Below are 23,847 nucleotides of genomic sequence, written 5' to 3' on the forward strand. Positions count from 1 at the left end.
CTCATTGCAAATATTTTTTAAAGATAAGCAATGTGTGTACAAACTGGGTGAGGTAGAAACTTATTTCCAGGGTATGCCTGCATTTGATTTTTATCAACAAGAAGGCCGTGATGAACACTATTATTAATAATAAATCAAAAAGTTATGCCAAGAGATCTTCATTTCATTCATTCATTCATTCATCTATCTAAATTAAAGGAAGGGTGTAGGCACAATATCCTTGTAGATCATGAAAGTACAGTATTTTTTAAGACAAGAGATGGAAAATTATGTCTCATATATCAGAATATTTAAATAGATTGCAAATCTGCTCTGAAATGTTATGTTTTGAATTAGAGGAAGTTTAACATAAGCAGAATCAGTAATTATCAGCATTTTTACATTAAAGAATTAATAAAATTTTCTCGCTGGGAATGTCCTGAATTTGTTGTTTAACATTCCACTTCCCCAGCTTCAGATCTGATGTTGGTTTGACTCACTAACTGTGAGACACTGTTGTAAGGAATAGGGATGGGGCTCTTTACCTTTTCTCTTTTGTGGTGTTGGAGACTGAACCCAGAACCTTTGCAGCGAGCTACACCCCCAGCCATCTATCCATCAACTGACTGACTGACAAGTTCTCCCTAAGTCACTAAATTCCCCAGGCTGGGTTTTGGCTGGCAATCCTCCTAGCTCAAACTCCCAGAGTGTTGAGAGTAGAGGCATATGTCACCTGCCCGCTCTTGACTGTCAAAGACAACTATCCTTTATGTGAGAACAGTTCATACAGAATATTTGGTTCACACATGCCGAACCTTACTGTAGTAATTCAGGCTTCCTTCCTTCTCCTTAGAGTATAACATCTGATTGTTTGCCTTGAAGGTCTCACTGAGGAAGCATACAGCAAACCATCACATCTAGTAAGCTTGTCCATTCCTACGGGCCTCCACCATCCAGTCATGACAAATAGGAAGAACCAACAGACACTAACTTGGAAAGGTGTCTGAGGAGATGCTCCTCTTGATACAAGGTATTTGTCCTAATTATTTGGCTCTTTGAATCACTATAGAAGCCTCTGAAATTCTCTTACTCCCTCAACTTTTGCTCTGAGCTGCTTCAAACTCTTAAGACAATCTTGTCCACATCAACCACATCCACGTGCACATTTTTATGCACAATTTCAACAGCAGATTGCTGCTTTGCAACATGCAACATATCAACTCAATCTAATGCTCACAGCAAAGTTCTGAGGAATCTGAATGCTCAAAATCACTCCTATAAGTTAGAAAGAAGCATAGGATATATAGAACTGTGATTCTCAAAATCTGATATAACCTCTATATGTACTTATTTTCATTTTATCTTTAAAAATTTCTATTGGTTTAGTTTTATATTTTTGTTATTATATGTATAAATAAAACTAAATTCATGCAATATGATGAACAGTGAACATATCCTTCAATGCATATTTAGGATTTTTACCTCATGGGGTGTTCCTGCAAAGATTTCTAGTTATAGAAGTGAGGGTGAGCAGGGGCTCAGACATGGCGATTGATTTGAAAAGTGTAAATTAATCGTGCTCTGCAAGTGATACTGACACTATTTTAAGGAGCCTGTGTATGTGTGTATGTGTAGGTACATGTGTGTATGTACTTCATTTTTTTTTTTTTTTTTTTTTGTTGTTTGTTTGTTTTCTGATACCAGGAATCGAACTCACGACCTCGCGCTTGCCAGGCAGGCACTGTGCCGCTAAGCTAAGTCCCCAGCCCCCTGTGTATGTACTTCAAAGAGAGAGAAATTGCGTTGGTTTGTGAGGACGTGGATTGTTGAGAAATATGATACCGGGAGATAGCAATGCTGCTTACAGATAACAGAGAAATAATACATGCAAGAAATAAAATTATATATTTAAGTTTATGGCATGGAATTCAAGTATAATTAGTGTTTAACATTAAAATTTAAATGTAACATGCAAAATAATAATTATGTTTTACAAATAAGAGGATTTATTAGCTTCGAATCACTGCAGGGATGTTCACTTAATTGTTGCTTGTGAACCAGGGATTCAATGAACGTTATACAGCAATAAACAATACTAACACAATTGTAGAACTACATAATTGCTGGTTTCCTTTCCAGTATATAATTTTAATTGTATCACTTCAAGTTTAAATAACACTACTATTGCTGCAATAATTAAAAATGAAAGCAAAACCATGATATCATGGATTTTCTATTTTGAAAAAAATCATTCTCAACTGGATATGGTGACACATGTTTGTAGTCCCAGAAATCTGTGAGGCTGCATTAAGAGGACTTAGGATAGTAAGTCTGAGCCCAGCCTGAACAACCTAGTAACTTAAGAAGATCCTGTCTGAAATTAAGAATAAAATGGGCTGGAGATGGGACCAGGGATGTAGCTCAGAGGCACAGCAACCACCTGGCAAGCGTGAGGTCCTGAGTTCCATTCCCGATACCAAAACAAAGGGGTTGAAACTGCAGGTGAAGGCCCTGAGGTTAATACCTACCACAAATGAGAACTTTGTAGCTAGCCGCAAGGTAACATTGACAATTCTTTAATTTTTGCTTTCTATTACAATCATATCATAGAGTGTATTAAAAACTTTAAAATTTAGAAAAGTTAGACTGAGTGGGACTTACCAGTGTAGTGTCTACCCCCACAGGATGATTAATGGCTGGAGGATGAAAAGTGTCAAACTCCTCGAGATTTCCCTGAAAGAGAAAGTGAGAGACACCTTTGAATTTACATTTTCTGGCAGGTATATCATGCCAAGGCTAGGTCAATTTATAAGATGAAAACCAGAGCAGTAAATATTGCCATTTTATAGGTTAATAAAGTGGACAAATTAATACTAAGACATAGTACCATTAAGTAGTAGTCTATATTTGTTTCCTGATCCTAAAATATTTCTCAGATATAAAAATTTATACTGCATGGCATCAATTTGTTGACTAACCATGAACCATTTTCTTTTCCTAAATGACAATTTACATTATCAAAAGACAACTTAAATTTTAACTATGAGATCTTGAAATCTGCTTTCATTTCTGTGTTGTGTGAGAAAAGCCACTTAAATCTTTCCTCATGTTGTCCTATGTAGAGAATTGCACATTATATGCACGTACACGCACATGTATGCATGTATGGGCATGCAGCCCATAATTACTATGTGACACCCACAAAACCCATAATAAAAAATAGCATCACTTTGCACACTTAAGTACATACAGTTATAATTTGTCAGTGTGTGTTTTAAATAACGTAAAACAACAAATTTTCCTTCTTTCAAATCCTAACTTATTCCTGTACCCACCAATGGAGATTTTAACGTTGACAGTCGTACAATGTGTAATTCTATACACGGATACAATGTGCAGTGATCAAGCAAAGTTAATGAAAAGAAGAAATTGTTCTTCTGGATAGATTGACAAATGACTCTTGGATAGGACATCAGGAGCAAATTAGGAACTACTTCACTTCACAATCTTCCATGTTTCTGTTATAACCGTCTGCTGAAGTTATAGAATGTAAGCAAGACAAGATCATTGAGTAGTTACTACACTATATGCTTTAATACATCATGTTAGTCTTCATAAAAACCCCAGTGAGTGAGAAAGTACTGTGTAGTCCTTCTTTTCAAATAAGAATACTGAAGCAGAGAGAATTTCAGCTACTTGACAAATTATCTTAGCAAGTAAATTGGTAAAGTTGGAATTTAAGTACAGGTAGTGTGACTTAAATTCTATCATTCTCACGACAACCAATGCTACATATTCTCACAATGTGTAATGGACATAAAATAAATTCAAAATTAAAACAAAGCGATAGCAGTATCTAAAGGATTCTACTGTTCATACCCTTTCCCCAACGTAGCCCAGATGTTTTTAGAATCAATATTTTCTTATAAATGATTTAAAAAGTAATAAATACACTATAAGATTAAACTATGAATGATCAAAAAAGTAATATATATATATGACTAAGTTGGAGATTTTAGAGTAGAAATCTGGAGGTGGGCATGGTGGCAAACAACTGTGATCCCAGCACTCTGGAAGCTGAGACAGGAGTATCGCTGCAAATTTGAGCCCAGCTGGGCTGTATAGTGATTTCAAGGCCAGCCTGAACTACATACAAGACCTTGTCTCAAAAATAAAATGAAATAAAATAAAATAATTAAAGTAAAGTAGAGTAAAATAAAATAAAATCTGCAGTTCTTTTATGGATAGTTATTGTAATATCAGCATTCAATTTTATCAAATATATTTTATAATATATTACAATTTAACTTATGGAATTTAATCTAAGCTACATTTGAAATGCTTTTCACAGTGTATCTCTACATTCATCCTCCTATTCTTAAGTGTATTAAGCATTTGTATATTGTATAGCCATTAACTCATACAGCACCAGTAAGATCTGAATCGAATCTTGAATTATTTTCCTGCAAATCTCATATTCCCTAAAGGAGCCCTTTATTCTTCAAGAGCATCGTGATATTTAATGAAGGTAGTTTTCAACGTGTATGCATGAAAATCCTCATCATTTTTTTCTGGAAGTAGGTTCACAAGTTATTAGATTTATTTTAAGAAGCACTTTCTAAAGACTTATAGAGTGCACTCTGATCTCTGAAGGAGATGTAGTTGACAACACCTTCCCCGTTTAAGAGTTGGGAAAAATGATTATCAGGTTAGAGTGCTGTCTCATGTTACACTATGTTTTTCTTAAAAGAAGTCGGCTGTTTTTTTTCTCTCTCTGCTTTTTTAGTTTGGCTTCCTATTGTCTCTTTTTATTTTACTGCTTCTGGGTTACACTGTTTTCGTTTTCTGACAATTCATAGTTTGCTTTTAGCTTTCACATGAGGAGGTGTAAAGCAGACCGTCACACACACTCAAAGGAGTGTGTTTTAAAATAAATGCTATTTTTGTTTAAGCTGATTACTTATGTAAGATCTGTCATAAATTTGGAAGCTGATTCATCGTTCTTCAAATATACTAATCATTTTGTAAAATTCTACCGGCATCAAAGTTAGAAAATAAATCCTAACCATAGTCACTGATTTTAATGCTTTGGATATTGTAGCTGACTATAAAATATGTCATAAACACCCTTAGTTAAGGAGACACATGAATTTAGGGAAAGCAGAAATTTAAAAAGTTTGCTTTCTTCTTCAATTACAAAATAAGTTATATAAAAGAGGGTATTTCTGAGCATTATAAATGTACACAACTCCAGGAAAAATAAATATAAAACTGTTCACTTGTCTTGAAAGCCTTTTAGCTTTTTTAAGTGGAAGATTAGAGTGAACAGATATTAAATATTCATTATCTAATAAAATATACCCATGATGAAAACATATATATATGAATGCTTTTTATGAATATCTTTATAGAAGATCATTAAGTATATTCATGTGGAGCATCGCCACAAATTCGCAAGTAAAGCAAAAACTAACTATGTCTCCCAAGAATTCTATCTTTCTTATACTGACCACTGGTGATTGAACATCTTCCCCTCTCTCTAAATTTTTTCTTCAGCATAAGTTCCTCCCAGTTCCACTGGCTCTTCCTCTGCCAGTCCGTCTCAGCTCCCTGGATCTTCCTGTCCTGTCCAGGTTGACTCTCGCTCTAGCTTTTCATATCCCCTCTAACTTGGACTCCCCACAACTCAGCTTTATGGCTTCATCACCCTGCTAATTAACAACTCCAGACGAGCCCCACAGTCCATATCCTCCATGCCAAATAATATGTGGCCCAACTCTGACAGCCTGAGTCTACTACTGATGGCTTCCTGATTAATAAAAGTTTACTTAAACTTAGACCAGAAAAGGGTGAGTGAATAATGACAATAGAACATGTTTTTCATTGTTCAGTTTGTCCCTTGTTCAAGAGCCAGAAAGTCTGTATTACAATCTGCGCCTAACAGGTAAAAGGACATTTGTGCCTATTCATGCAGTATAATGTACCTTACCAATGATCTCTTCAGATTCCTGCTGGCCTATAAGGATGAAAATAGGATTCTCTGTTAGACATTCTACACTGGAATCTGGCAGTCCACCTTCTGTTCCTTGCACTGCATACCTTGCAAATGAAGGCGGTTCAAAGAATGATACTAATTTAGGTTTATTTTTAATACAAAGGCAGGTTTGTACTGACAGTATACACGCATCAATTAGTGGCATGTCCATGTTCTAAGACCTCTTTGAATCCCTTTGTCCTTCACATCTTAGATACACAAATGGTACCTTGTTGACAGGTAAATGAGAGCCAAAGTGTTACCCACCATGCTTAATTCCCTCAGCTTTTTGACTGATCAGCCATCCTAAGGCTGATCTATCTACTGAATGTAAATTTGATCAGCTTTTACGCATCACACTCAGGTGAAAGCCTACCGCAAGAGGTGAGCTGAGCATTCAAATGCGGAAGAGCAGTGGGAAGTGCACACGCGTACGCACACACACACACACACATTTTTGCCAGGGTTTTATCAGTTGTACAAATATATTATGAAATGTAAAACTGGTGTGTTTACTTTATGTTTAGTGGCTAACTTAGGTTGATTTTTCCATGGCAAGAGACCAGTAATATTTGCAAGAGCAACCATCCTCATTCTTTTCTCAGCCCTGCTCTCTCAAGAAGTTTGACCTCAGCGGTTCTCCTTCCAAACTTTCTCCTCACACCATACACACTTGCTGGTGATTCTTTCTCGCGCCAAAGGGGTACTTGAATGACGGCCATGAGGACAGTTCTAACACTGACTTAAATCTATCTTGTCTTGTTCCACAGTTGGTTTCACGGACTCCTGTTATCTTCTCACAGCTTCTGCCCTAACTTTCATGCCATTCATTTTCTGCATCTTTCCCTGATCTTTCTGATTCCTTCTTAATTAATTGTCCATATGTATTCTATGATGTTTTCTCAGGACTTCATCTTTGACACTAGGACCTTTCACTCTTTAACACCTCTCATGATGCTTCAATAGAACTTATTATGGATAAATCCATTTATATATGCCATTATTAATAAATCCATATATAGGACCCACATGGACAAATCCATATGTAGGACAACTTATATATAGGGCATACTATTGGACATTTCTGCATGGATATCTCAAAGATATCTCTGATTCATTTTGTGTATATGTTCAGTTACCTTTATTCTGTTAATCTGTTATTCATTCCCTATGTTAGTAAACAATAATAGATAACATTCATTGAGCATTTACTATGTGCCTCATAGATGTAGTACATTATATGTCATAGGGAGATATTAATATTATTGCTATCCTAAATATGAAGGAGTAATATTCAGAGTGGTATCGCCTGCCCAGGTTCATATAGTTAACGAGTATTACATGAGCACACAGTACTTACAGAACTCAAACAAGAACTGAAAATGACAACAGTAATGCAAATGGGGAAAGATTTAGAAGGGAGGGAGGGAGATGGGTGGGGAGAGGAAGGGAATAAAAAGAATCCAGGTACGTGAAGTACATGTGTCTACTGCCTAAGGTGAATGTTAATGTCACATGTAGTAAACATGTACTAAGAAAGTGTTCAAAAATTCTCTAGGGGGGCTGGGGATTTAGCTCAGCGGCAAAAGCGCCTGCCTGGAAAGCGCAAGGTCATGAGTTCGGTTCCCGGTACCAGAGAAAAACCAAAAAAAAAAAAACAAAAATTCTCTAGGTAAAAAACTGGAGGATTATGAAGGAAGTTGGTGGGAAAGCCATCTTATTTAATTCCTACATGAGAAAGCCAAATACACAGATCTGTCAACCACAAATTTCTTTCCATCTCCATAGCTCAATTTCTTATGGATCAAAATTCTAGTCATCAACAATGATTGAATTCTAAAAAAAAAAAAATCCTTGAAATCCTCCTCAGAAATGATGAAAGCGGCCAACATATATTTCCTTTGACAATTCAAACCCATCTGCATCAACAGAAAATAAATGCAAAGGAGACTGTGATTTCTTTCTCGTGTAAAGCCTGATGTCCAAGTTGTCTATCTCCCCAAAGCCAACTATTTCTTTTTTCTTTTCTTTTCTTTTTTTTTTTTTGGTTTTTCTTCGGTACTGGGAACCGAACTCATGACCTTGTGCTTGCCAGGCAAGTGCTTTGCCGCTAAGCTAAATCCCCAGCCCCAAAGCCAACTATTTCATACCATAATAAAATCAAGTTACGAAAAGGAAGGGGCTACCTGGATTCTGCCTATCAGAAATTAAGGCTTCTAGATATCAAACATTTGTATAAATTAAAGTAGGAATGAAATATTTTGTTGCAAATAAGTTGCAAAAGGGGCTGGGGGTTTAGCTTACAGGCATAGCACCTGCCTGGCAAGCACGAGGTCGTGAGTTCGATTCCCTGTACCAGAAAAAAAACAAAAAACAAACAAACAAACAAAAAGCAAATAAGTTGCAAAAAAATGAGGACATTTATACACATGAGTTCCACCATTAATGTGAATCCAAGTTCATTCTATCCTAATTCTAGTTTTAATATATTTTCTGTACATACAGGACACTACAGTTATGAATTAAGACTCATGATTTAAAAGGGGATTTCTGTCTATGTCCAGAGGCAAATCACTAAGTCTGGGTCTCAGTTTTCTTATTTGGTTAAAAACAATGGTGAGTTCTAAAAACTATATGAATTCTGAATTTTTCTTCAGCTCTACCCAACTAGTTCAAGTAGGTTTGTCAAACTGGATAAAATTGTTTTTGTATCATCATGTGAATCAGAGGGGACAAAATTTGAAGGCAAAACCATTCAACAAAACAATATTATGTCTACTTAGCAAACAATTTGAGACATTTGTGGTTTTATATTTGAGGTTCACAATTTGAATTGCTCTACTTTCTAAGGAAAAAAATCCAGAAGTTTTAATGTCATTCTCCTAAAATGCATTTAGTTTAAGTGTAAAGCAATCAGAGTTACAAAGGCATACTCATTGCTTTCAGTAACAATTGGTTTTGCTTAGAAGAGATGACTGGAAAAGAGAAAAAAATGACAGTAGCCACCTTAGTGTTTTGTAAAACTCTGTCCAGAAAAATAAGTCAGTCTAGAGAAAGAAGTGAAATGAGCAAATAATTTTTTAATGGGTAGATATAAATGAAAGCACTGATTACCAGAGAACCTAACATCTTCCCATTTTATGCCAGACTGGTATCACTGAATTAGGAAGGCTCACACACATTGAATTACAAATACCCTCGGGATGAAGCTATGCAGAATCAGCCAACCAGCACTTTCAACAATTGGTCAAAGCATTCTGGATACACAGATACGGAGTCCTAGCAGTAGATGTGCTTCTGTCCAAATTGCACATGGAGAATTCCAATTATTCAGGAAGCCAAATCACAACAAGCTACTTGCCAAGTGTGTGGCTTTTACTCACTGCTTACTGACCCTTGTTTTTCCCCAAAAAGCATTAGAGATCTTCTCACCCAACTGCCCAAGTCTTTTGAGAGAAACAGCAGCAAGTTACGTAGCAACCAGAGGTTACAAATTAGCTTCTGCCAGCCAGTTATGGACCTAACATAGACGCCTTCATTCTGAATAAGTGGTCATGGGCTACACGGGTTTAACATTTTCTTTCCTGGCCAAAAAAAGGGAGAAAAAAAAAAGAAAGACAAAAGTAAGAGAAAGAACATACCAAAAGGTACTCAAAGTAAAATTGAATTGAACTTTGATAAACCTTACTTTTAAAGGTATTTAATCAACTTAAGATGTAATGTTTGTCTACCTCAGTTTCACACAAAGTGCAAATATGCACTATCTGAAAATTAGATAAACTATTTAAAAGCTATTACTGTATAACTCCTTCTTGCAAACCAAACACTGTAATGTGAGTGAGATTGTTTTTCTTTAACAACTTCTATTTATTGTTTTGAAGAATGATACATCTAAAACTGTTTTGCTCTTTCTTACAGTAAGTATGCCAATATTTCTGAAAATTAAGAGTGTAAAAATATACAATTTTACATAAAAAACTTCAGGCTTTCTGTAGAACAAAATATATTTAAGCAACTCACAAAAGAAGTTATGTAACTAGGGAAAGAAAACAGCTTTTATAACTACCATAAATTATATTTTGTTTTATTCATGGTCCCACAAAAACATGTAGTTTTATGTGCATTATATCTTGGGGTAATTTGAAGTTATGGAAAAGATACACTATATCCTTGAAGATTTTCCAGTTTTTCTGTTCAATGTGCTAGAAATAAAATGAATAGAAATGTGAAATTCAATTGAATTGGATTCTAGAAAATTCAGATTTAACAATACCAGGCTTCTACATCTGACCTGTAGGAAATAGTTTCATCATCCTGTCAATAACCCATGCTTTAGATACCTAAAATAAGTCTATACTACAACATGAGCGTATTATATTTTAGACAAATTATTTTAAGTCCTTCATTTGCTACTGTCTAAACTGATGGTTGGGAAGGTAACAAAATTCTTCACTGACTTCTCATTTTGGAGATCCTGCAGAATTCACCAGAACATTTAATATGAGCAAAAAACATAAAATACCTCAGCAATCTCGGTCTCTCTAAGATGAAAATTCAATCAGTGATTTTATCTTAGTAAAATTATTTTTTTCTGTTTGTAATAGTATTTGTTAAACGATTAAGCATTTGAACAAAATCTTATCACTTAGGACAATGATCAGTTGTGTCTTAAAGCTAGTGGAACTTAAATAAAATATTGAGTTTAGATCCAGGCTGCAACCCACGAGCAGTTGCCTTCCCCACAAATCCTAAATATAACATATGATCTCATCTGCTCGTGGCAAAATAACATCCTTCTTAGAAGCACAGCTTCGGTGACAGCATCTCTTGAATGTCTTCCTAGCTCAAGTAACACAGGCTCTGCAGTGCCGCACAATCACCCTCAGAAGTATTGCTATTTAGAGGCAGAACGACAGTGAATAATGGTAAGAAATAGGGCACTGCCCCCGCGGGTACTGAGCGGCAGAGGTAGCAAAATACTTAAACTTCCGACTGCTTTTTCCCAGAGATTTAAACCCCAGCAAATAAGGCCCTGTAGGCATATAAAAGATAAGTGCAAATTTAACCCCCTTTTCACCTGTTCAGCTGCCATGGAGATCAGTTCTCTACATGTAATTTAAAACCTGCTCCATTTCTGCCCTACTATTATGCAGCTCTGAGGGATCAGCATAAAGAGGTGTGGGGAGATAGAAGGCTCAGAGACGGATCTGCAAAGTAGATTCATCTATTCAATGCAATCTGTTAAAGCGTCACAAATTGCGAAGTTAGTTAAAGGTAGCTCTACAGAGTTGCAGAGGAAGGAGCTATTCGTCCTGACCATTTGCTGAGAACCAAGAATATTACTAGGCCTGAGCTGTGGGGGCAATCTCACTCTCAGCAGGTATGCTGCGATCCTTATTAAGATCCTTAGGAAAGGTAATGGGCAGAGCTATTAGCAGAGATACTGTTACATTATTAGTATTGATGAAGGAACCCTGAAAGGAAAAATGCAGAAAACAGCCAGTGGAGAACCTCCAGGTGAGGGAGACGTAAAGGATACAGGCCCGGATGTGCTTCCTGTATATGTGCTGAATACACAAGAGAACCCGGATGGGCTGAACTTGGCACCGATGCTAAAGAACTCTGCCTCATTCTCTACACAAGCTTTCTCAAGTGAAGCTAAATGACAGGTTATTGTCCAGAACGCCCCACATTCCAATTCACATTCCACATTCCACTTCACATTCCACATTCCCATTTCTATCACTTTTCTGTTTTTGTTTTTTTTTTTTGGTTTTGTTTTTGTTCTGGTACCAGGAATCGAACTCACGACCTTGTGCTTGCCAGGCAGGCGTTGTGCCGCTGAGCTAAATCCCCAGCCCTAACCCATTTCTGCAAACAGAAAAGAAGACTTCTAGGAGGTCCTGGCTTTTCCTAATAGTACTGCATTGATGTATTAGTGAAAAAGGTTCTGAATCCCCACAAAATAAAAATATTTGAAGATTTTAAGAGACCAAGGGAGAAAGAACACTGAACCTGAACTGGGCATATCTAAATTCAAACCTCTGTACTAGCATAAATCAAATGAGGGAATTTATTGCATATTCTGAGTTTTGAGGAAATTCTTATTTACATAAAGAGGATAGGACAGCCAGTTACTCTTTAAGTTATAACGATTTCTAAAATCATAAGACTGTAGAAAATAAAATACTTTCTGATTGTAGATTAAAGATAGGTACATCAGGAGTGACTTATTGCAGAACTGAGAAAAGAACTCAGGCCTCCTGCACGCTAGGCAAGCACTCTACCATTGAGTCACTGTCCCAGGCAGTTTTTAATTTTCAGTTTTGAGACAACATCATGCTAGGTTCTCCAGGCTGGTCTGTACTTGCAGTCCTCTTGCATTACCACTCTGAGTAGCTCGAATTAAGGTCTGCATCCTTGCACCCGGGTATAAACTGAAACTACTTCTCTGTGAGAGTTGTGCAGCAGATTACTTCATATGACCTGCAACTTGTAGGTAAAACTAGAGCATAATATTTATAGAACCAAATGATTCAAGCCACTTGATCTTAAAACATAACATATCCATTTCTTTACTTGGATAACAAGATTGTATTTGAGAAAGAAAGCCATAAAACCCTGTCTTTCGAAGTACAATTGAATTCATGGAAAGTGTTGCTGAAATTCAGATGACAATCAACAACTGACAAAAGAGTCAAATCTACCAGTACATTGAATTTTACCTCTTATTAATAAACCTGTATGGGGGCTGGGGATTTAGCTCAGCAGCAAAGCGCCTGCCTGGCAAGCGCAAGGTCATGAGTTCAGTTCCCGGTTCCAGAGAAAAACCAAAAAAATAAATAAATAAATAAAAAATAAACTTGTATGGGATTAATGATTTAACTTCAGAGTTTCTATGACCTTAGTAAAAAGTAAAGTCTTTAACTTTGTGTGAAGGACATGAGTCCATTTTTCTTAGATATTTTATTGCTTATGTCGGCAATTCCCAGTAGTGTAAGAACAAGATAGAGAAAGAAAAGGAGGAGGAGGAGGAGAGAAAGAGGAAAAGTGAAAAGAGTTCATTTGAATATCAATTTTTCAAAATGAAACAAGAGAAGCTATGAGGAAGGTTTTTAGAGGCATCCCAGGCAAGGATGACGTCACTTGTGCCCTGTCTGCCTACATCTGCACAACTGCAAAACGTCTTTGTCCTTAGTAAGTCCTTAGTGGGTAAGGAGTGGGCACAATGACTTACAGGTCACAACACATGTAGTACCTGTGCAAATCCAGGGTGGCTAGAGCGTCACTAGGTAAGGTGATGTTATGGGACCGTTGTATGTGTGGGCCATTGCTGACTATAGAGTCACTATGCGGTGCACGGTTGTATTTTGATCATGGGTGTGAAAATTATGCTTTAAATTAACTCTACCATTTCGATTACTGGTTATTTCCTATGCTGTGTTATGCAGGGACAAGATGAAGAAGTTTTGAGACATATTTAAGCCCTAACTTCCCATCGGAGAATAATCTTACCTTGAAAGAGATTCAGGTTCAGGAAAGTAGGAAAATGTACCAGGGAAACATTTCTCTTGTCTGACCTCCGTTATCTACTGTTCAGACATCTATAATACACTGGAACTCTGACACTATATAAAAGATACTTTTGCTGTACCTTTGAGTATATTTTGGTAGAATGAGTGAAAAAAGTCTGAGGATTTTTCCTTAATATACTTGGTGACTGAATAGTAAAGAAGGAATAATAATCATCAAATGAGGAAGATATAAATTATGCTATAGAACTTTTGTTCATATTAAAAATCAACCAGAGATCCTTGTTGTAATTTATTCTGTTGGTTATACCCTAAGATAACATCCTAAGGCTGAAAAATGAAATCAGACTTTATTGATATATATGATCTTTCCACATAAAAAGAGATGGAACGAGAGTGTTAAAAATCATTTTCTGAGCAAAAGTAATTAAAACAACATAAATACTGACCATAAGTCTACTTTTCACAATAATTGAATGATATTCTATCATTTTGCATTTTTCGTGCTCACAAACATTATTTAATTTAGTTAGATCATTATATTGTACTCAATACGCAGATTAGAAAATTTAAATTCAGAGAGACGGGTAAACTTTCTCAAGGTTGCAGAGATAGCAAGTTATAGAGCTAGGAATGGAACCCAAACTGAAATCATTATAAAGCATAGACCAATGCAAAACTTCCCGGAATTATAGGCCACATGTTTCATGTGCACGGAAATAGACACAATTTAAATTATCCTGTCTTATTGTCCACTACTATTACTATTGAGGTCCATTCAATATTCTGTCTTCCTATTTCCTACCATCCTGTGTGTCATTTCATTAACAATCAACTAATAATTACATTTTCAGAACCTCCTGCTTATTGGAAAATGTGATGGCTACTCTCTCTACTGTTTGAGACAGTATACCTAGTCAGTGTAAGAAGATTTCATTACATATTTGGAGAAAGAAAAATTGTTCAATATTTAGAGACCAAAATGAGGTCTAGCAAGCATCTTGGACAAATTTGTTTATTCTTTTGCATTACCAAAAAAAAAATGCAGAAAATATTTGTGACCTTTTCTGGCCCAAGTTCTGTACTATACTTTTGTTTACCAGTGAATTTTCCAGAAGTTTGTTTTGAAAAAGGGGTACTCTATAGGGAAAATATTTCAACAATTGAAAAAAAACACTTAACAGAGGGGCAGGATGTTTAAATATCAGAAGAAAACCATATTAACTGAATATATATAAAGTCTTAGAATGAGCAAGTTAGCATCTATAAGAAGGAGATGCAATATTATCTGTCTAGGTCACAACTTTGAATGAAAAATATCCTTATTTATAGAAGATTAGATACATTTTTAACTGTAAAACAAGAGACACAGACCTAATAAATATCTGATTTAGCATCATGACTTTTCATGGACTCTTTGCCACAGTATTTATAGGTGTGTGTTTTGCTTATCATTCTGAGAATAATTTCTTTGCAATTTGCAATGAATGCAAAACAAAGTAGATTTGGCTAATGTACTATGAAGTTCCACAAGACTATGTTTTATTACAAAAGTTACTGTTTGAATGTACAACATTTAATGAAATTTTATAATTCAGACGTACAGATCGCTACCTAAGATGACACATCTTAAGTGACTAGCTCTTCTAAGACAAACATTGGTGTAGCTTCACCACTAGTCTGTGCTATTGTATAAGAAATATTCATTTTCTTCCTGGCAAAGGAAACTGTACTAATTGTTTTTGACATTACAGCTGTATCACACAGCAAGTTTTTCTTTTCTATTTTATAATATGTTAGAGGAAAAGTCAACATCAGGAGAAATTTTAAGTTAAAACAGTGTAAATCTAGCAATCCTTCCCTCATACCTAAATTCAGGCAAGATGACATTCTAATACAAGAAAATATTGGTAGATGATAAAATATGAAGAATATTAAGTTACAAATAATACCCTCATTTAATTTGACATACAAAAACACTCTAGCAGCTGGATTTTACTAATGATCATTGAATTTTTTGCACATATTCATAATAAACCATCATTAAATGCATTTCTAGATGACTAATTAGTGACTAGAGATAAACATGCCAAAGTACATACACTTACAATAATTTTTATGTTAAATTCTATTTTGTACAACTTTCTTCAATTACATATAATGTTTATAGTTTTTTTTTCTAGTTAAAACACCGTCATAACTTTGGTTTTTAACTTTCTTAGAAAAGTTTCTTATACTTCACTAAAAAACTTGATAAACTGTTCAGTTTTTCCCACAACATTCAAAATGATTTCAAATTGGAAAACTATGGACATTTTAAACTCGAAGGTATATTGCTACTCTATCTCCCTTCACCGAATACTGTTACAAAATTCTCTAAATTGCTGTTTCTGAGGAGACAGAAATCTGCAATCAGGATGAGAAATGTGAGAGTATGTCAGATGTTCCTCTGGATGATTCAGTGTTTCTCAGAAGGCAGTGTTTATCTTTATCTACCTATATTATTTACCTGTAATTGTTCAACTGTTTTGGAGGAAATATAGTTATTCAACATGCATCAATTATCTAGAATGATATGATGAAAAATTGCATGAAGGAACATCTAATGTCCGCCACTCAAGATGAACAAGTATGTGTTCTCATTCTGGGTAATATTTCTATAGCAAAGGCAAGTTAGCTTAGCTGCCCACCTACTTCCTTCAAGAATAGAAATGCCACAAGAATGTGCCAGTCTCAAAACAACACTGCACCTGTCCTATGAAAATATATTTTGCAATTCAATGAATAACAGCTACAGACATTTAAACTAGAATACTTTATGCATAATAAACAGATCAAATATACCTGAAAATTAGTAATTCGATTTTAAATGCCATACAGATTTTGTGCTGCCCTGGTTGTGCTGCTACCAAAACAAACACCTTTTGTTGTCTGCTTTCCCTGTTCTTGAATCTAGTTACCTATTGCTTGCTGGAGAAAGGAAAAACCAGAGTTTCCTGAGTGAGGCAGATGTTTGTCACATTCTCACTGGCATTTTCTAACAGCTGATATCTACCGCTGTCTTGACCTTCCTTTCTTTCTCTCTGTTTCTGACATCAGCCCTCACTTCCCGTGCTCCTTGTTGTGACTTCCTGCCCTTGTCTTCTTAAGCTCTTCCAGTCTTTCAGCTTCTGGTCAACAAGTGCTCAGGTTTGTGTGGTCTTTGGTGGCAAAGGTCTGCTTATAGTCCTATTGCTCTGTTGAAGGGAACAGTTAATGTTTAAGTGTATGATCAATCTTACGTGTCTATATTTATTTATCTGAGCATCCAAATTGAGGATATCAATATGTATACAACCACTGTTAATTTCCTATCACCTTGTCTGAGATTCTGTATTGCTTTTATTGTTTTTATGTTATTTTCTAAGTGTGTGTGTGTTTGTTAAGATGTTTTCATTCTTTTATCTTTAAAATAAGAAAAAAAAAAAAAAGATCTGCTTACTGGTCCCTCATCCAGTTTAGATTCATTGTTTCACAGTAGTCTTTGACTTTTGCTTCTTTCTTTGACCTGTTCTTCTGGCCTGACCCTGGCCATGTCAATTTATTCCTGCCCTCTCTTTGTCTTCATAGTCACGGATTTCTTTTGCTTTCCAGTTCTATTGCATATCTTGAATCTTAAATCTTCCATTGCTTGATTCCTATCTTTTGTAATCTGGCATTGTTAATAATCACTACTTATACGGATGGGGAGCTGATGGGGAAACGTAACGGACAGGTAGGGCTGATCTAAGATTATCCGCATTCATAGAGGCACTTAAGGGAATTTCCAACAGCCTCACATTCTTACGCTTACTTCTTTCAGCTCAAAGGTTCTTTTTCACTCAAGGAGCCAGTGTTGATCTTCAGTCCCTACCCTCCTGCAAACAAACCTTATTTTTAGGTGTTTCTTTAACCAAAGTGTTAATAACTCTCAAATATATCTGATTTATAACAAAGTCAAGTTCAATAAGCAAAGAGAGGAGAGAGCAGATAGTAGATGATTATTTAGGGTTGGGAAGCCTCAAATTACACTCATTCCAGTGATTAGGGAGGAGATCTGACAGAAGTTTAGTTTAGGAGAGGGCAAGTTGCAGTCTCAGAACTGAGTAGGGATGATGAGCTTTGAAAAAAAAGCTGAACTCTTTCACATGTAAGCGGCAAACCCGAAATGAGAAAATCAGACAGGAGAGAAAGCAGTGACGTCAGTGGACGGCTGGAAGGGATGCTGGTATTATTCTCCATGGTTTCTCAGAAGTCAGAGGCAGGGAGTATTGCAATAAAAGGGACCCTTGCACTCATCACACGCAGCCCCCTCGTCTTCCCAGGATATTCGGCACACGTCCTTCTCTTTCTGCCTCTTGGAAGTCCGTACTTAGAAATTTCGGCCCTGCATGTTCAAGGCTTTCAGAAATAGGAGCTGTCTTAGAACATACTGAACTGGATTAAAAGGAGAAGCTCTTCCCCTGCAAAGGGGGCGGGGGCTCGTCGATGTATATAGAACACACTTTGCCATCTGTTCTCTTTTCCTCTTTAAATCGGGTTCTTCCCTTTTTTATATCGAGTGATGTAATGCTGTTGAAGATTTCGGGTCATTGTTCATAGACTTATGAGGAAAATCTTTTAAAGAGAAAGTCAAGCTACTTCCTGCTGTGTGAAAGATAATCAGAATTTTCCAACAGTAGTGTTCTGCCGCTCTGGATGGATTCTCCCCAGACCTTCTCTGAAGGGAAAACCAGTTTTGTTCAAAATATTTCTTAGAAATTATTTATAGTAGTGCTACTCATAAACAGTCTATTTACAGTTTGCTAGAGAAATGGAAAGGCATGTAGGCCAAGTAAGTCTATTTACTGAAAGTAGCAAAATGCTTACAGCTGATAAAGTCTTGGAAGTGGAGCAATTAGTCTTGGTTGGTCTCACAGAGCATGGCTTGTCTCAGAAGCCAGTACATTATTTCGGAACTTGCTGCAATCTGATTACAGCAATTAACGTAACCATGTTTCCTTTGTATGTGTTTGCTTACTTTTTCATTAGGAAGGAAGTTCTATGAAGTCTGAAATCTCAAAGCCGAAACTTAATCCTTACTGCCAGTGCCAGAAAACATAGGTTGAAAAGAAATATATGTTGAAGCATAGGACCCAAGGGGATTTTGAGATTATAACACAAGGTCTGAGCTGGCCCATGATAGGGAGAAACTGCACGGTAAAATATTAAGCAAAACTGCAGACTGTGCTTTAGATAGTAGGATTTGCTTGGCCATACTGGAAGGCTGCTACAATGACATGAAATATTATGATTCTATACCGATGTAAAATATAACTTTACTTGGTGCAATAAGGCAGAATATATTTTTGTATATGTATAAAGCTAGTAAAGTTATATTTTCAGAGAATTGCTACCTAATAAACCAAGAAGAAGAAAGATCATCATGGAACTCTCCCAGATGAATACTCTTGCCTTGGTTTATTCCTTTGTGCCTTTCATTCCTAACGCCAAACCATGCTTAACTCAAAACTTTCTGGCTACTACTTTGAGAGTTGAAATTCGATAAATATTCGTAACCTGAAATCTTTCTATTTAACCCACTATTAGAAAATTACATAAAGTCAAGTGGTGATTTATTTTCCTCTTTCAACTTGATGAAAAGAGCATGCATGTAATGCTTGTTTTATGTAATTATTGAAACTTTTTGAAAAATGTAAAACATGTATTATTCCATGCTATGCTAAGTGTACCTTAGGCATAATAAAAGCCCATATATTCTCACAGCAGATTTGACACCCACAGAAAAAAGAAAAAAACTACAGAAGCCAGGAAATTCTGTGTACTTAGTATATTATTTTCTACAAACATGGAATGAAGTCTTTTTTTCTTTTAAGCATAGAGTTCATTGTGTACGTTACCAAAGGAAGAGAAAAGCTTATTTATAATTTGAAAGCAAAAAGTTCCAGTTCATGAAAGCTTGGCTAGTTTATGTTTTGGTGATGAGTGCTCACTACTAATTCCATGAAAGTATTAGAAATAATAACCAGAACTGATTCTTCTCCCATTGAGAGAACTCTCCCAAGCAGTACAATTTAATTTATCTTCTCTTATTAGTGGTTCCACTGTTTTTCCTTTCCTTAATGTCAGTGACACTACAAATTTTCTTTGCTTGCTTCAATGTACACAGTTTGCCATTTCTCTACCATTCATCCTCTACTCCTGTTTCTAACCAAAAGCAAGATAATATTCCCTTCTTGATGAACACACTTACTATTTTCTCTTTTAAATATAATTGTCTTAGTTTTCTTTTAATTAATGCAAATACTAAAATATTTTACTGGGATCTCATCTTATTTAAAAGTTTTTGTACATCAACAGAAATCACCAACAGACTGAAAAGTAAATCCATGAATTGGGAAAAAAATTTAGCCAACTGTCCCTTGTAGAAAGGACTTTCTATCTAGAACATATAAAGAATTAAAAATCAGGTGCCCAAAACCAAAAGACTCAATCCAAAAATGGGCATCTGAGATGAATACAAACTTCTCAGGTGAAGAAGTACAAATGGCAAATAAATATATGAAAAAAATGTTCAGCATCATTGGTCATTTGAGAAATGCAAATTAGAAGAATACAGAGATTCCATCTCTGCCCAGAAAGAACACCTACAATCGAGAAATCAGCCAATAACAAATACTGGAGGGGCTGTGGAGAAAAAGGAACCCTTCTCAGCTGTTGGTGGGGCTGTAGACTGGTGCAGCCCCTTTGGAAATTGGTGTGGTGATTTCTCAAAAAACTAGGAGTAGAGGTTCCATTTGATCCAGCTATTCTCCTTCTAGGTATTTTTCCAGAAGAGTTTAAAACATCATACCACAGTGATTTATGTGCACCAGTGTTTATAGCAGCACAATCTGCAATAGCTAAATCTTGGAAACAAGCCAAATGCCCATCAACTGAGGAATGGATAAAAAAGATGTGGTATTTTTATACAATGGAGTACTACTCAGCTATAAAGAAAGATAAACTCAAGGCTTTTATAGGTAAGTGGATGCAACTAGAGACCATACCCATAAGTGAAATAAATCAGACTCACATGTATAAACATTGTATTGTTTCCCTAGTGTAAGAAACTCAAAGAGTAAATAATACCCAAAATGTACAATAGATAGAGTGAAAGGGAAAGAAACTACTCAAAAGGAAAGACCAACTGGGATGGGGAAAGGAGAAAAGAAGGAAGAGAAGAAAATATATACATATACACACAAAATAGCTAAGATAATTGTACTACTAATTTCTATTAGTACATTGAAGGGAATAGTTAGTGCTTGTATTGTTTTATCAGTTTTGCATGCCTATATCTGGTAAGCTGAGCAACTGTTTGAAGATTACAATATGCAGTATAATAACCATTATTAATTTCCTATCATCTTATTTTGACATTCTGTATCATTTTATTGTTTTTTCTCTTTAAAAAAGTGTACTTTTATGAACAACAAAAAATGAAATATTTTAATTTTAAAATGTGTACATTAGTTCACAATACACCACAATAGCTACATATTTTACCTAGCTAATTATTGAGGCTCTTTCCTATGGCTTTTCTTCACTGAAATTACAGTTTGATCTTCAGATAGCATTGTATGTCTCAGGGGCTGCTCCATTTGGCTTTACAAATCAATATTCCCTATTGATGGCATAAAGTGAAATGTAAGAAGGAAACTTTCTCGAAGGATGAGCTCATTCAGTGAAGTTAAAAAAGGCGCCTGCTTAGTGGCACACTCCCAAAAGAAGAAGCACAGGAGGGAGATGTGCTAGGAGCTGGAACTCTGTCATTCTCCACCTTCAAACCATCTGCTCAACTGTAACTCGAAAATATTGAAAACCTGCCTTTAAGGTAAAATCAGGCCAAGCTATGCAAAAAAGGAGAAACTGACATTTAAGGAACACCTATTTTATTTCAGGTGTTGTGCAATTAGGTATTTTTCCCACATTATCTGATTTAATTTGCAAAGCACATGAAATTGTTATTATTATCTCCATTTTTTAACAGGTATAAAAACTAAGGCTGAGGTTATATACCTAAAAAGATCCAGGCTCGAGTGCAGACATTTCTCAGAGTCTATGCTTTTTCCACTGAAACGTCAAAGAGTTCCTTCTTACCACCTCAATTCTTCCTTTTGTCCAAATCCATCCTCAATACAACCATCCATTTTATCTCCCTCCCTTTTCTCCTCTTCTCTTGCTCTGCATCTTCTGACCTCCATTTTGTGGTGCCAATGACCATTTTAGAAATTAAGAAGTAACCACGCACATGTTTTGATTTTTAATTATATTTCATAAAAACATATATTTATTTCAAATAACAAAGTTTATACCACTGTAAAATGTATATAATGCAGACATAAGTGAAAGCATATTAACATATAAACAAATTTTATCCTGAGAAAAATATGTAAGACAAATTCTGTGTGGCCCATAAAATGAAAATATAGACAATGTGAACACTGTAAATAATTTATGTGTATGCCTGACATAAATGATTATTGTTAGCACATAGAGCCGAGCTGAACTTCAAACATGCACTGAAACTTGAAAGCTGGAATTTAATGCTTTAGCTGCACAGATTAAAAAAAACACACAGCATCCCACCACTTTACCATGCTTCTTCCCTTTGCAGCTGAGTAGTCTATTACAGTTTTTGTCTCACAGGATTCCAGTGGCCTTCACAAAGGAGAAGACTGGACCGAGGTACTTGGTCGGGTAATCAAGTATTTCACGATGAATGTGATGCAGTCTAACTAAAGGGACACTACTGCCAAGGTTGTTTTGAGAGGGTAAATACTAGAAACAGACAATATTTGTATTTGCTATGTAGAAAATTAATTTAACCCAGAAACAATGACTTTGTTACATGAACAGCAAGTTATGAGCACCAGCAACTCCTGCTAGTTCACTCATGTTTTTAGGTAGTAGCTCATATTTTTACTTGTCATAGAATACCTTTCTTTTGTATGACTTTACCTGGGACTTCTGAACATCTGCATACTGGGAGTTTCACCAAATACTGTGAGTTTTCTCCATGTTTGCTGGATGTAGGTCAAACTCCACAAACATGACAAGTAACTTAAATTTGAATATTTATCTTTTGGATCTTACTTTCCACAAGTAAAATCTTACCTTCAACCTACTCCATATCAAATTAGTCAAAACGATAAGAGAAAATCACTAACAGCTAACAGTGATAAGTGATAGGTAACAGATACCTGAGGACACAAATGATGCTGCGCTGAACATAATATTTGTCATATCTACAACTGGAAGCAAAAAACAACAGACAGAAATAGAGGTATTACGTGTGTCTCTACTCATGCGGATTATGTGATCTAAAAGATAAGAAATATTTGTCTTTAACGATAGAACGTTAGGATATTATTTGCAAGGGACCAAAATGAGCTTCATTTCCCTACAGGACTCTGACTACCCTTTTCTTAAAGTGTTTAGACCATTTCTTAGAAATTCTTTATTGGTCCTTGTGAGATGTAAATGTACCGCTCCATGATGTTTTTCTCAAGACCTGGGGCCATCCCTCTAAAACATATCAAGAGCAGCCTCCTGTGTCTTCCTATCTCTGTGGGAGATTAGTAGTTTTAGTTTCAAATAAGTATCATTTAGCAAACACAAACAACCTCATCATATCTATCAACCGACCTCTAATGTCATTCCATGTTTTAATATCCTCCTGGCTTTTCTTTCAGTGAAGCTGACTGCAGTCTGACTCCCTTAGAGCAATAATCTTTAATAAAGTCTTCCCCGCTATGATGGGCTGAATGCTCTCTTCCCCTCCAAATCGTACAATGGAGGCCTAACACCCAGTTTGATGGGAACTGGAGGTGGGGCACTTAGAAGTAATTAGTTTTAGTGGAGGTGAGGGCTGGCTCACTGTGATGAGATTAGTGTCAGGACCAGAGAAGACAGCCTCAGCCCTCTCTCTTTCCCACACAAAGACACAGACACAAGATGGATTTTCCTCCTAGGAGTAAATCTCTCTCTGCCTTGGTGGGCAATTTCCTCTCTCCAGAACTATGAGAAATAAATGTTGCATTCTTTAAGCCATCCAGTCCAAGGTACGTTCTTCACAGCAGCCAGTGCTGAGACACTTGCCTATCTTACTGTTCTGTCATGCAAGTTTTCTTTGACCTCACCTTTATTAATGTATTTATTTGCATATTAAACATAACAGATATGTTTACAAACATCCGCAAAATTATTCATTACTAATATTGAAAATTTTCAATATGCTTT

General features: G+C 35.9%; 1 protein-coding gene across 7 annotated transcripts in view; it reads right to left on the reverse strand.

Moving 5' to 3' along the window:
• Ptprd (protein tyrosine phosphatase, receptor type, D) overlaps positions 1 to 23,847 on the reverse strand; it is a 2,098,812-nt gene that overhangs the window by 1,572,136 nt on the left and 502,829 nt on the right. For all 7 annotated transcript variants that reach the window (XM_013516335.1, XM_013516328.1, XM_013516331.1 and 4 more), the window contains exon 3: positions 2,641 to 2,712. The gene's annotated coding sequence lies outside the window, so the exon portion shown is untranslated. The remainder of the gene's footprint in view (positions 1 to 2,640; positions 2,713 to 23,847) is intronic.

This window comes from Chinchilla lanigera, unplaced genomic scaffold (assembly GCF_000276665.1).
Source record: "Chinchilla lanigera isolate Chin_1 unplaced genomic scaffold, ChiLan1.0 scaffold00033, whole genome shotgun sequence".
Taxonomy (NCBI): Eukaryota; Metazoa; Chordata; class Mammalia; order Rodentia; family Chinchillidae; genus Chinchilla; species Chinchilla lanigera.